This window comes from Delphinapterus leucas, chromosome 4, assembly GCF_059928025.1.
Source record: "Delphinapterus leucas isolate spDelLeu-1000000601 "Yukka" chromosome 4, BTC_Dleu_Yukka2, whole genome shotgun sequence".
NCBI lineage: Eukaryota > Metazoa > Chordata > Mammalia > Artiodactyla > Monodontidae > Delphinapterus > Delphinapterus leucas.
The window spans coordinates 109,328,480-109,340,540 of NC_143132.1; positions in this window are offsets into that span (position 1 = coordinate 109,328,480).

Consider the following 12,061-nt stretch of genomic DNA (forward strand, 5'->3'; position numbering starts at 1 on the left):
GAAAAATAAGGTGCGTTTTAGAAACCTTTCCCAATCACATGGTATACCGTCCGCTGGGTTTCCCACGCATCGTTTAGCTGTAGGAAGATTCCCTTCAACCTGGAGTGTTCGGACCCTTGGAATGAGTAGCATGAAGTATTGCATTAAAGGTTCGGCAGTTGCTCAGCAAAGCTCACCAATCCACTCAGCCCCAAGTGTCCAGCCTTATGTCTTATCCAGCTGTGGGTTTATATGTGGTCAGTCCAGGTTGCATCACATCCCCTGAACGAATTTTGTAAGAATTTTTCTCTCTTTCGTTGTTCCTGTGTTTTGTTTTTAAAATTTATTTCTATAATGGGGTTTAGCTCATTTTCACTGCTGTGTTTGTGCCGCTCTGCACACACTTGATTCCCTTACGGAGATATATCAATACATAGGTTTTAAGATTCTTATTACTCAGATATATTCCTCTGCGGTGTATAGGGGGTGTTGAGGCCAGTTCATTGAGCAAGGTGTAGATCTTGTCTAATACCTATTTGGTTTATTGAATGGTATCTGTGTTAATTTCAAACTCTGGTTTTAGGCATCATCCCACCTCTCCTTTCCCCTTAAGCTGACATAAGTGTTTTCTAAATGTGAGACACTGTTCTGTTTTGTAATTCATTTGTTGTGCAGCCATATTTACCTTCCCTCTATAAGTGATATCTTATGATATGTTTCTTTTTCTGTTTGACTTATTTCAAGTAGTATTATCAGACCTAAATCCACTCTTTATGCTTCTACTAGCCTTATTACATTGATTTCATGGTGAAGAGATATTCCATTGTACATAAGTACCACATCTCCTTTATGCATTGTTCTCTTTCCTGGGATATTTAAGGTGTACTGAAGTCGAGGTTCTTGTAAACAGAGCAGCCCTAAACGGTGGTGTGCTTGTGTCTTGTTGATTTTTAGACTTCCCTAGATATACTCCCGTGATTGGAAGTGCCCTATGCTCTGATTTAGGAACCACCATACACTTCTCCAGAGTGGCTCTCGGCAGTTCACACACCGCCCATCAGTGTATAAAGGCTCCCTGTTCTCCATGGCCTGTCCTCCATTTCTGGATTTTACAATTTTTTTCGGATGGCCCTTTTGACCGGTGGGAAATGAGACTTCTTTGCTGTGCGCATTTGCATTGCTTGCTTGCTTGGTTGCCCATAAAGTGCGTATGCGTTTTTCCCTGAATATATTCAGGAAACAACGCATACGCCCTTTTTGGCCAACTGCATCATTGTCGAAATTCTGCCACTTTTCATGTGCTTTAAAGACGAGTCCAATCTATCTCTTGAAATCTGTTTCTTGCAATACTGTCTTGCATTCAGATCCTCTTCTTTGCCTTACCTCAATATATTTTTGGACGTTAGTTTTCATTTATAACTCTGCAGGTTTGTGAATTGCAGTGACCCTGAGCTCTATTTTTTAAGTTGCTCTTTTGTGAGCTGGCCTCAAAACCGCAGGATTGCTTCAGGTCCTATTGTGGCTATGGCAAGGCAGGCTGAGCCTTTTTTTAATTTTTATTCTTAATGGGAAATTAGAGTGACATGTGCCCGTCCAAACCCCTACAACTATTCTCTAATTGGTTCCCCCTCTTCCCGTTCATCCTCCTCAAAATTTGCAAAATGTGCGAAACAGAATTTTAAATATTCTGATTCTCCACGTGGGGAGATTCTAAGTAACGTGGATGGAATGGTGAACAGGAGCACCAGGACAGGATAAATGAGGTGCATTTTAGACACATCTCCCGATCACATGGTGTACAGTCCTCTGGGTTTTCCATGCATGTTTTAGCTGTAGGAAGATCCCTTGAACCTGCAGATTTGGGACCCACTGAATGGGTACCAGGTAGTATTACTTTAAAGGGTGTTCATTTCCTCATCCAACCTCACATCTTAGTATGAACAGTTTCCAGCCTTATGTCTCATCCTGCTGTGGGTCTAGATGTGTTCAATTCATGTTGCATCACCATCCCTGAGGAAAAGTTGTAAGAGGTTTCGTCTATCTCTCTGTCGTTTATTTTTTTTCAATTTATTATTATATTGGTTACAGCTGATTTTCAAAGCTCTGTTTCTTGCTGCTGTACATCCACTTGATTCACGTACAGAGAGACATCGATAAATCCTTTTTCAGATTCTTACCAGTCGTATATATTCTTTTCCGGTGACTTGAGTGTGCTGAGTGCAGTTCTTTTAGCTACCCTGTAGGCCTTGTTGATTATCAATTTGGTATTTGGAATGGTATCTTTGCTAATTTCAACCTCCTGGATAATGCCTCACCGCTCCCCACCTTTCCCGTTTAGCAGCCTTATGTGTGTTTTCTACATATTTGACTATGTTTTTGTTTTGTAATTTATTTCATGTGTAGCCATTTTGGATTCCACCTTTAAGTGATATCTTATGATATGTGTCTTTTTCTTTTTGAATTATGTGACTTAGAATGATCATATGTAACTCCTCCAGAGTTGTTACAACTGGCCATATTTCATTGATTTCCAGGCTGAGTAATATTCCACTCTTCATATGTACCACATCTCTATCCATTTTTTCCCTCCAGAGACATTTAAGTTATATCCTAGTCGAGGATCTTTTAAACAGAGAGGCGGTAAACATTGGGGTGCCTGTGTCCTCTCGATTTTTGTTTTTCCCAAGATATACGCCCATGAGTGCAAGTGCCCTATGCTCTGTAGCTCATTTTTTAGATGCTTTAGTAAACACAATACACTTCTCCAGAGTGGCCGTTGGCAATATACATTTCCACTATAAGCCTCACAGGGCTCCCTTTTCTCCTTGCCCTGTACTGCATTTCTGGTGTTTACACTTTATGAGGACGGCTCTTCTGACTGATGCGAAGTGATATCTTTTGTAGTATTGATTTCCAGTGCCCACCTGTTTGGTTGGCTAAAGAAGTGTATGCCCTTTTCTTGAATATATACAGAAAAAAACGCATACACCCTTTTTGGCCAACTGCAATGTTGGCGATGTTCAGCCCCTTTTCTTGTGCTTAATGGCGAGTCCTATCTACCTCTTCCAATCCCTTTCCTACCATTCTCCCTTGCTTACAAGTCCTTTTCTCTGACTTTCCTCAAGACATTTTTCAGTGATAGATAATTTCATCTCTGAAGTTTCGTGAATTTTAGTGTCCCTGAGTTCCATTTTTCAACTTGTGTTTATGGGAACTGGCCACAAAGCAGCGGGATTTCCTCAAGCCCTATTCTGTTTCCATGGGTAACCCTAGCCTTTGGTCAATTCGTTTTCCTGATTGGAAATTAGAGTGACATGTGCCTGTCCAAACACCTAGGACTTGTCTCTCATTGTTCCTCATCCTTCCACTTCATTCTCTGGACAAATTACAAACTGTACGCAACAGGATGTTGACAGTGCTGACATCTCCGAGTGGGGAGACTGTTAGTAAAGACGCTGGAGGGGTGAACGCGAGCACCAGGAGATGAGGAGATGAGATGCCTTTTCCAAACTCTTCCTGATCAGACGGTATACGATCCTCTGGGTATGACAGGCATGTTTTAGCAGTAGGAAGGGTCCCATTCATGTAAGGAGGACGCCAGAGCTTTTTCAAAATCAGTGTCTCCCCAAAACCCAAACTGGGGAATTTTTTAAGCTATGGCTACACATATGTTCATTAAGGGCCTTGGGAAGTAGGCAGAGCCCAAACTTTAGATGATTGAAGTCTTCAGGGTCAGAAGCACTCACCACTGGCTTCCCTTAGGTTACATTTTAACTGTCATTGATAGATGATATCAATAAAAATATCTGTTCTTTTCCAGATTATTTCCCCTTATAGGTTATTGCAAAATATTGAGTGTAGTTCCCTGTGCTATACAGTAGTTCCTTGTTGATGATCGATTTTATACATAGCAGTGTGTATGTGTTAATCCCAAACTGTTAATTTATCCCTCCTCCCACATTCCCCCTTTGGTACTAATAAATTATAAGATTTTATACTTCTCAGAAATGGGGGAGCTGAAAGAGAGGTATCATTTTCAATGGAAAAGCATTTAAAACAAGATTGAAGCTTTAACCAAGATTATTAGATGTACATCCTTGGAAGAAATCACTTCGTTTGTCTAATATTGACCTGACAAATAAGACAAACCTTTTCACTGAACTTGCTTATAATAAAGTGATGGAAATATCAAATGGAAGTGTTAGAAACATCTTATTTTACCCGAGCCTTATACACTGTTCTATGTTAATTACAGTTTGGCTCACACATCTGTTCATTGAAGTTACAATGTTCTCAATTTCTGTTACTGATCCTCCAGAGTGAACCCAACAAGTGTCCCCCTGCCCAGTGTCATTGGAGCCAACAGATCGAGATTGAGTTTGGTTCAGAAGCAAAGGAAACTTTACATTTTGATCAGAGAATGGAGAGGTGAAAGCACGAGCTACCCCGTGGGCTGTGGGCTGGGCTGCTGTGTAGAGATCCTGTCAGAGTCAGTGGGAGGGAGGGAGCAGAGCTCTCGAGGGCCGGGTTGGCTGCAGCTCAGGTTCTATATCGTGGAGTCTGCACTGGGCCCCAGGAGCTGAGTTGTCGACCTAGCTATTCTGCTCTAGGATATCTGGTCTGAAGTGCCGGGTGTGGAACCTCTGCATGCGGGACCCTAGGAGCACGTGAAATTAGACAAAGCACAAAGGATAAAAAAGGTTAGACTTTATTTTATTGCCCAGATTCTATTTTTATCTCCCAGGGGTTTTTAGTGGGGTTTGCGTGGGACAAAGCCCTCTTCTGCCTTTTGTCCCGTTCCTCATTCTTGGAGTGCTGAGGGTGCAGACCCTTCTTCTGTAACTGCTGAGTGCTGAGTTAGGAGCCCTCATACCAGGGGGCGAGGGTCAGAACTTCTCCCCAGCAGCCTCCAGGTGACGTTGATTGTCCCCAGGCCTCCTGCCTCCCTGCCCGTCTGCCTGAGAACCAGCATTGGAAGTGTTATAGATTCTAATGAAATTTAAGTGTCCAGGAAGGAGATGTGCAGTGATGCTGTGGGGTCCAGTTTCACCCCACCTCACGTTTGTTCGGCCACCTTAGGCTGACCGTTTCTTCCAGCCTAGATGCTCTGACCAATAGTCAGTGCTTTCTTCAATTAAGCCCCTGAATTAACGTAAATACAGCACCAGGTGTCAGGACCCTGCCTGCTCAACTCCCAGACAGTCCAGGGTCAGTGGTGATCAAGGACCATGATGGCCACTGAGTCAACAGCCTTTTGAAGTAAACAGGAGTCCAGCCGGTCTTATTGGCCACCATCATCACAGTGTCTGTAGGCTCTTCTATGGTGACAGCGTGATATACGGTTCCCCCACCAAGATTATTAGCTCTCCTCTGGGTGCAGTAAGTCCTGCAAGCAGTAGTCTATTCTTTTGGGACACACTCTTGTTGTTTTATGAGAGAAACTCCAGGTCAAGTGATGGTCACATGAGTCGTCATGGTTATCTCTCTGAAGTTTGGAGTTGGAGGGCCTCCTCACTCAAGGTCAGTGTGCCCACGGAGCAAACCCTGCAATTTCAGGGCATGGTTGGTGGTTAGGATCACCACGTGGGGTCCTTTTCCCTTAGGAGGGAGGTGGCCTTTTGGGCTGCTGATTTCCAGGTTTTTAGATACCGCCAGTATCTTGGCTAGATGTGGCGGTGGGCCAAGCCCCTCGGTGACCGTAGTTTATCCTACCTGGATGGCATTCTTGCATTGTTCCATTTCAAGTGGTCCCAGTTTTTGCACTAATAATCCAATGGCGATTCACCTTTTACCAGGAATGTAAAGGTCAAAGGGTTTAGCTAAATTAGGGAGTTCCAGGGCAAGGGTCTGAATTGACTGCTCTTTCCATTCTAGAAAGGTCACTTCTGGATTCTATTCAAAAGGATCATCATCTTTTCCTTTCAGTGTTTCATATAGAGGCCCAGATAGTAGACTGTAGTTAGGGATCCAGAAGCAGCAAACCCTGGCCTCCCCAGGAACCCCTAAGCTGTCTTCTAGTTTTAGAAAGGGGTAAGGCTGTAAATTGTTTCTTCCCTTTCTTAGGATGGGCTTCTCCGACCTTCTGTGAGAATGAAGCCCAGGCAGGTCACCGTAGTCTGTGATATTTGAGATTTTTCTTGGACAACTTCTATCCTTTTTTGGCTTGGTAGTTCAGAGGCCTCCTTAGTAGGGCTGGCGATCAGAATGTCGTCTGCATATTGAAGGAGGGTTTCCTTTTCCAGAGGTAGAACTTTTAGGTCTTTAGCTAAGCTTTCCCCAAAGATGGTGTGGGAATTTTTGAACCCTTGGGGCAAGACGGCCCGGAAGTATTATTTTAGTTGTATGTTGAGTCCTGCCACTCACAAGCCAAAATTTTATGTGACTCTGGGACTAATAGAATACAAAAGAAGGCATCATTGAAGACTAATACTGAATACCATGTCCTGGTGGTTGGTAGAATGACCAGCAGGGTGTAGGAATTAGGAACTACTGGAGGTACATCCTCGGTGGCTTCACTGACTGTCCTGACATATTTTACCAGTTCTCCAGCAGCCCATGGGGCTCTCGAGGTCAGGCCAATCCCAGGATATGGAGCTCACCTGGGCAGGTACCCCACCCCCACCTCAGCCCACGGGGCTCTCGTGGTCAGGCCCCTCCCAGGATATGGGGTTCCCTGGGCAGGTCCCCTGCATTCCATGGGACTTTCGTGGTCAGGCCCTTCTCAGGATACAGAGCTACACTTGCAGGTACCGTGGCAGGGCTGGGCACACAGGAACCGTGCACATAGCCCTCATTGCAGAGCACCCCCAACTCACCTGTCGCTCAGAGCTGACACAGAGTACCAGAGAGCAGGACTTGAACTGAAAAACAGCAGCTCCGACAGGTCTGTGACCCTGGGCATCACTCTGTGCGGCCTCCCTCCACCTGGTCTTCCAGAGACTTCCACTGTACCCAGGGCACCAGGCCTCTGTCTCAACCCACCACCCACCCCTCCTCTCCCTGACTCCTAGGTTCCTCTCATTAGGAGAGGGTTTTCTTGAAGTTGTCTCCCTCTCATGGGCCAGATAAAATGATTAGAAAACAAGCCAGAGCTGTAGCCCCTTGTCTGTCCTGACTCTCAGGAGCCCACACCTGTTCCTTGGACCTGGCCGATTCAGCAAGTTCCATTTTCTGCAACTGTGAGCCCCTGAGGTGTGATGATTGGCTGACCTGGGCAGCCTGACCGTGCCGGCCAGCCCTCCCCAGGTGTGCCTGGGTTGAGATCAATATAAACACCGCTCCGGGCAGCAAGAGCCCCTGCAGCTGGGCCTGACGCCATTTTTTCTGTCCTGTCAGCAGTGTCGGGGCTGCGCTGGTGGGAGGGAGTGAGAGGCCACGGCTTTGTGGGTGGCCCAGTGTGAGTGGGGCTCTGCTGGACTTTCTGCAGCAGTTGCCAGGCTGCCACCTGCTAAAGAAGAGGATGTGTCACTCATACCTGCTGCTGGAATTTCTCCCTGGGCAGAGGTGAGGAAGGACGAAAGCAGTGGGGGCCGGGACAGGAGGGGTATCTCAGACAGGGAAATGGAAAGCTTCCAGAAGAGCACCCAGGGCCAGGACCATCCTGGCTGGCCTGCAGGCACCAAGTCGGCTGGCATGCTTTCGTGTGGCCCCATAGCCCTTCCTCTAGGCTTTCAAGTCCTTGTACATATTCAGGTGTTTTACCTGGGAAGGGTGGGAACATTTCAGCAGCAGCTGGCCTGGAGCTCGGCCCACGTTTACTCACAGATGCCTCGGCACGGTCCCCCAGCTTTGCAATGAGGACGCTTGTTGCGTGGGGCCTGCTGGCTGAATGGGAGATGATTCCCCACCACTGACCAACTTCAGAATTGTTTCCAACTGGAGCAAGTGGCCTGATACGGTTTTCCTCTGTGTAACTGGTGGGTTCTGTTGGTTTTTTTCTTGTTTTCGTTTTTGGTTCAAGGTAGATTTTATTCCTCTTTTTTGTATTTACAGATATAAGCATGGAAATAATTTATTCATATAAATACATGTATGTGAAGGGAAGAATATTTTTTCTGTTTTATTTTTTTAATTTTTAATTTAACTTTATTTTTTTATACAGCAGGTTCTTATTGGTTATCTATTTTATACATATAAATGTATACATGCCAATCCCAATCCCTCAACTCCTCCCACCACCACCGCCCCAAGAGATTTCACCCTTGGTGTCCATAAGTTTGTTGTCTACATCTGTTGCTCTATTTCTGCCTTGCAAAACGGTTCATCTGTACAATTTTTCTAGGTTCCACATATATGCACTAATATACAAGATTTGTTTCCCTCTTTTTGACTTACTTCACTCTGTATGACAGTCTCTAGATCCATCGACGTCTCTACAAATGACCCAATTTCATTCCTTTTTATAGCTTAGTAATATTCCATTTTATATATGTACCACATCTTTATGCATTCGTCTGTCTCTGGGCGTTTATGTTGCTTCCATTACCTGGATATTGTAAATAGTGATGCAATGAACATTGCGGTGGATGTCTCTTTTTGATTTAAGATTTTGTCTGGGTATATGCCCAGTAGTGGGATTGCTGTATCATATGGTAATTCTATTGTTAGTTTTATAAGAAATTCCATAATTTTCTCCACAGTGACTGCATCAATTTACATTCCCAAAAATAGTGGAAGAGGGTTCCTTATCTCCACACCCTTTCCAGCATTTGTTGTTTGTAGATTTTCTGATGATGCCCATTCTAACAGGGGTGAGGTGATACCTCATGGTTGAGTCTATTTCGTTGAGCAAGGAGTAGGTCTTGTCTATTACATATTTGGCTTATGGAACGGTATCTGTGCTAATTTCAATCTCTGGTTTTATACAGCACCCCAACTCAACTTTCCCCTTAAGCAAGCATAAGTTTTTTATCTAAATGTGAGACTCTGTTCGGTTTTGTAATCCAGTTCATGTGGAGCCAAGTTTACACTCCCTCTATTAGTGATATCTTATGATAATTATCTTTCTCTGTGTGACATATTTCTCTTAGAATCATCGTACTTAAATCCACTCAATTTGCTGCTACAGGCCTGATGACATTGATTTCATTGCTGAGTGATATTCCGTTGTATGTAAGTAGCACAATTTCTTTATCCATTTTTTTCTTTCTGGGATATTTAATTTGTACTGGACTCGAGGTTCTTGTAAACACAGCAGCCCTAAATTTTGTGTTGGCTGTGTCTTGTTGATTTTAATTTTCCTAAGCTATAGGGCCATAAGTGGAAGTGCCCTAGGCTCTGCAGCTCTGTTTTTTAGACGTTTCAGGAGACACCATAAACATCTCCAGAGTGTCTGTTGGCAATTTACATCCCACCCATCAGCATAACAAGGCTCCCTGTTCTCCATGGCCTGTCCTGTGTTTCTCGTTTTTACACTTTTTTCAGATGGCCCTTTTGACGAATGGGAAAAGAGACTTTATTTTAGTGCAGATTTCCATTGCTCGAGTGCTTGGTTGACCAAAAAGTGCGTATGCGTTTTTTCCTGAATATATTCAGGAAAAAATGCATACGTTCTTTTGGTCCAAGTGCATCACTGTCAAAGATCTGCTGCTTTTCATATGCCTTAAATGCAATTCAAATCTACCTCCTGAAATCTGATTCCTGCAATTCTGCCTCCTTTTCAAGTCCTCTTTGCAGCCTTACTTCAATATATTTTTGACAATAGCTGTCATTTATAACTCTGCAGGTTTGTGAATTACAGTGCCCCTGATTTCCTTTCTTAACTCGCTTCCTTGTAAGCTGGCCACAAAACCGCAGGTTTGCTTCAGGCCATAAACGGTTCCGGCACGGCACGCTGAGCGTTTGGTTAATTCCTCTTCCTGGTGGGAAATGAGAGTTAAATGTGCCCGACCAGACACCTGCCACACTCCCAGCCCCTTGGTGATGTGTGTCCTCTGGTTTGAGATCACATGTGCTGGGTTCCTCACTTTACAATGATGTGTCCCCAATGGTGTGAGGACACTCCTGCCTGGTTCCCATCCCATTGGTGGTGTGGACCCTCTGGTGAGAGTCTGATCCTGGCTGGGTTCCTCACCCTTCTGTCAGGTGGGCCCTCTGCTGTGAGGTAACTCCTGCCTGGCTTGCTCCCGTTGCCTTGGAGACGTCGGCCCTCTGGTGGCAGTTGGAGCCTGCTGGGAGCCTCCTTTCCTCGGTGATGACTGCCCTCTGGCTTCAGGTCCTAACTGCTGGGCTCCCCACGTTTTCTGATGTGAGCCCAGTGATGCCAGGAAACTCCTGTAAGGTTCCCATCCCCATGGGGATGTGGGCCTTCTGCTCTGAGGTCCCAACGCCTGGGTTGCTTACAGTTTCATGGTGTTGGCTCTCTGGTGTTAGTTCACTCAGGCCTAGATCCCATAGCCTCTGTGCTCTGGGCCACCTGCTGCAAGGTTCCAACTGCTGGATTCCTCACCTTTTTTATTCTTTGTGCCCTGTGTTGTGAGGCTCCTCCTGCCTGCCTCACTCACCCCCGTTGGTGATGTAGGTCCTGTGGTTTGAGGCTACATGTGCCGGTTTCCTCACCTTTTAGTGATGTGGCCCCACTGGTGTGAGGACACTCCTGCCTGGTTCCCATCCCCTTGGTGATATGGGCCCTCTGGTGAGAGTCTGGTCCTGGTAGGGTTCGTCACACTTCTGTGAGGTGGGCCCTCTGCTCTGAGGTCAATCGTGTCTGGGTGGCACACCCCGCCTTGACGACGTCGGCCCTCTGGTGGCAGTTGGAGCAGGCCGGGAGCCTCCTCCCCTCGGTGATGAGGGTGCTCTGGCGTCAGCCCCTAACTGCTGGCCTCCCCACATTTTCTGATGTGTGCCCACTGGTGCGATGACACTCCTGCCAGTTTCCCATCCCCATGGGGATGTGGGCCTACTGCTCTGTGATCCCAACGCCTGGGTTGCTCACAATGTCAGGATGTGGGCCCTCTGCTGTGAGTTCACCCTGGCATGGATCCCATAGCCTTGGTGCACTGGGCCGCCTGCTGGGAGCTTCCAACTGCTGGATTCCTCACCTTTTTTATTCTATGGGCACTCTGTTGTGAGGCACTTCCTGTCTGCCTCACTCTGAGCCCCTTGGTGATGTGGGTCCTCTGGTTTGAGGTCACATGTGCTGGGTTCCTCACCTTTCGATGATGTATTCCCACTGGTGTGAGGACACTCCTGCCTGGTTCCCATCCCCTTTGTGATGTGGGCCGTCTGGTGAGTGTCTGATCCTGTCTGGTTTCGTCACCCTTCTGTGAGGTGAGCCCTCTGCTCTGAGGTCACTCCTGCCTGGCTTGCTCCCATTGCCTTGGTGACGTCGGCCCTCTGGTTGCAGTTGGAACTTGCTGGGAGCCTTCTACCCTCGGTGATGAGGGCACTCTGGCGTCAGGCCCTAACTGCTGGGTTCCCACATTTTCTGATACGTGCTAAGTGGTGCGAGGACACTCCTGCCAGGTTCCCATCCACATGGGGATGCGGGCCTTCTGCTCTGTGATCCCAACGGCTGGGTTGCTCACAGTTTCATGATGTAGGTCCTATGCTGTGAGTTCTCTGGCCTGCAGCCCATAGACTCGGTGCCCTGGGCCGCCTGCTGGGAGGTTACAATTGCTGGATTCCTCACCTTTTTTATTCTATGGACCCTGTGTTGTGAGGCTAATCCTGCCTGCCTCACTCCGAGCCCCTTGGTGATGTGGGTCCTCTGGTTTGAGGCCACATGTGCTGGGTTCCTCACCTTTCTATGATGTGGCCACACTGGTGTGAGGACACTCCTGCCTGGTTCCCATCCCCTTGGTAATGTGGGCCCTCTGGTGAGAGTCTCATCCTGGCTGGGATCCACACCCTTCTGTGAGGTGGGCCCTCTGATGTGAGGTCACTCCTGCCTGGATTGCACACGTCGCCTTGGTGACATGGGCCCTCTGTTGGCTATTGGAGTGTGCTGGGAGCCTTATCCCCTCGTTAATGAGGGCCCTGGATAAAACGCATATGCCCTTCTTGGCCAAGTGCATCATTGTCAATGTTCTGCCTCTTTTCCTATGCTTTAAATGCAATTACTGTGTACCTCCTGAAATCAGTT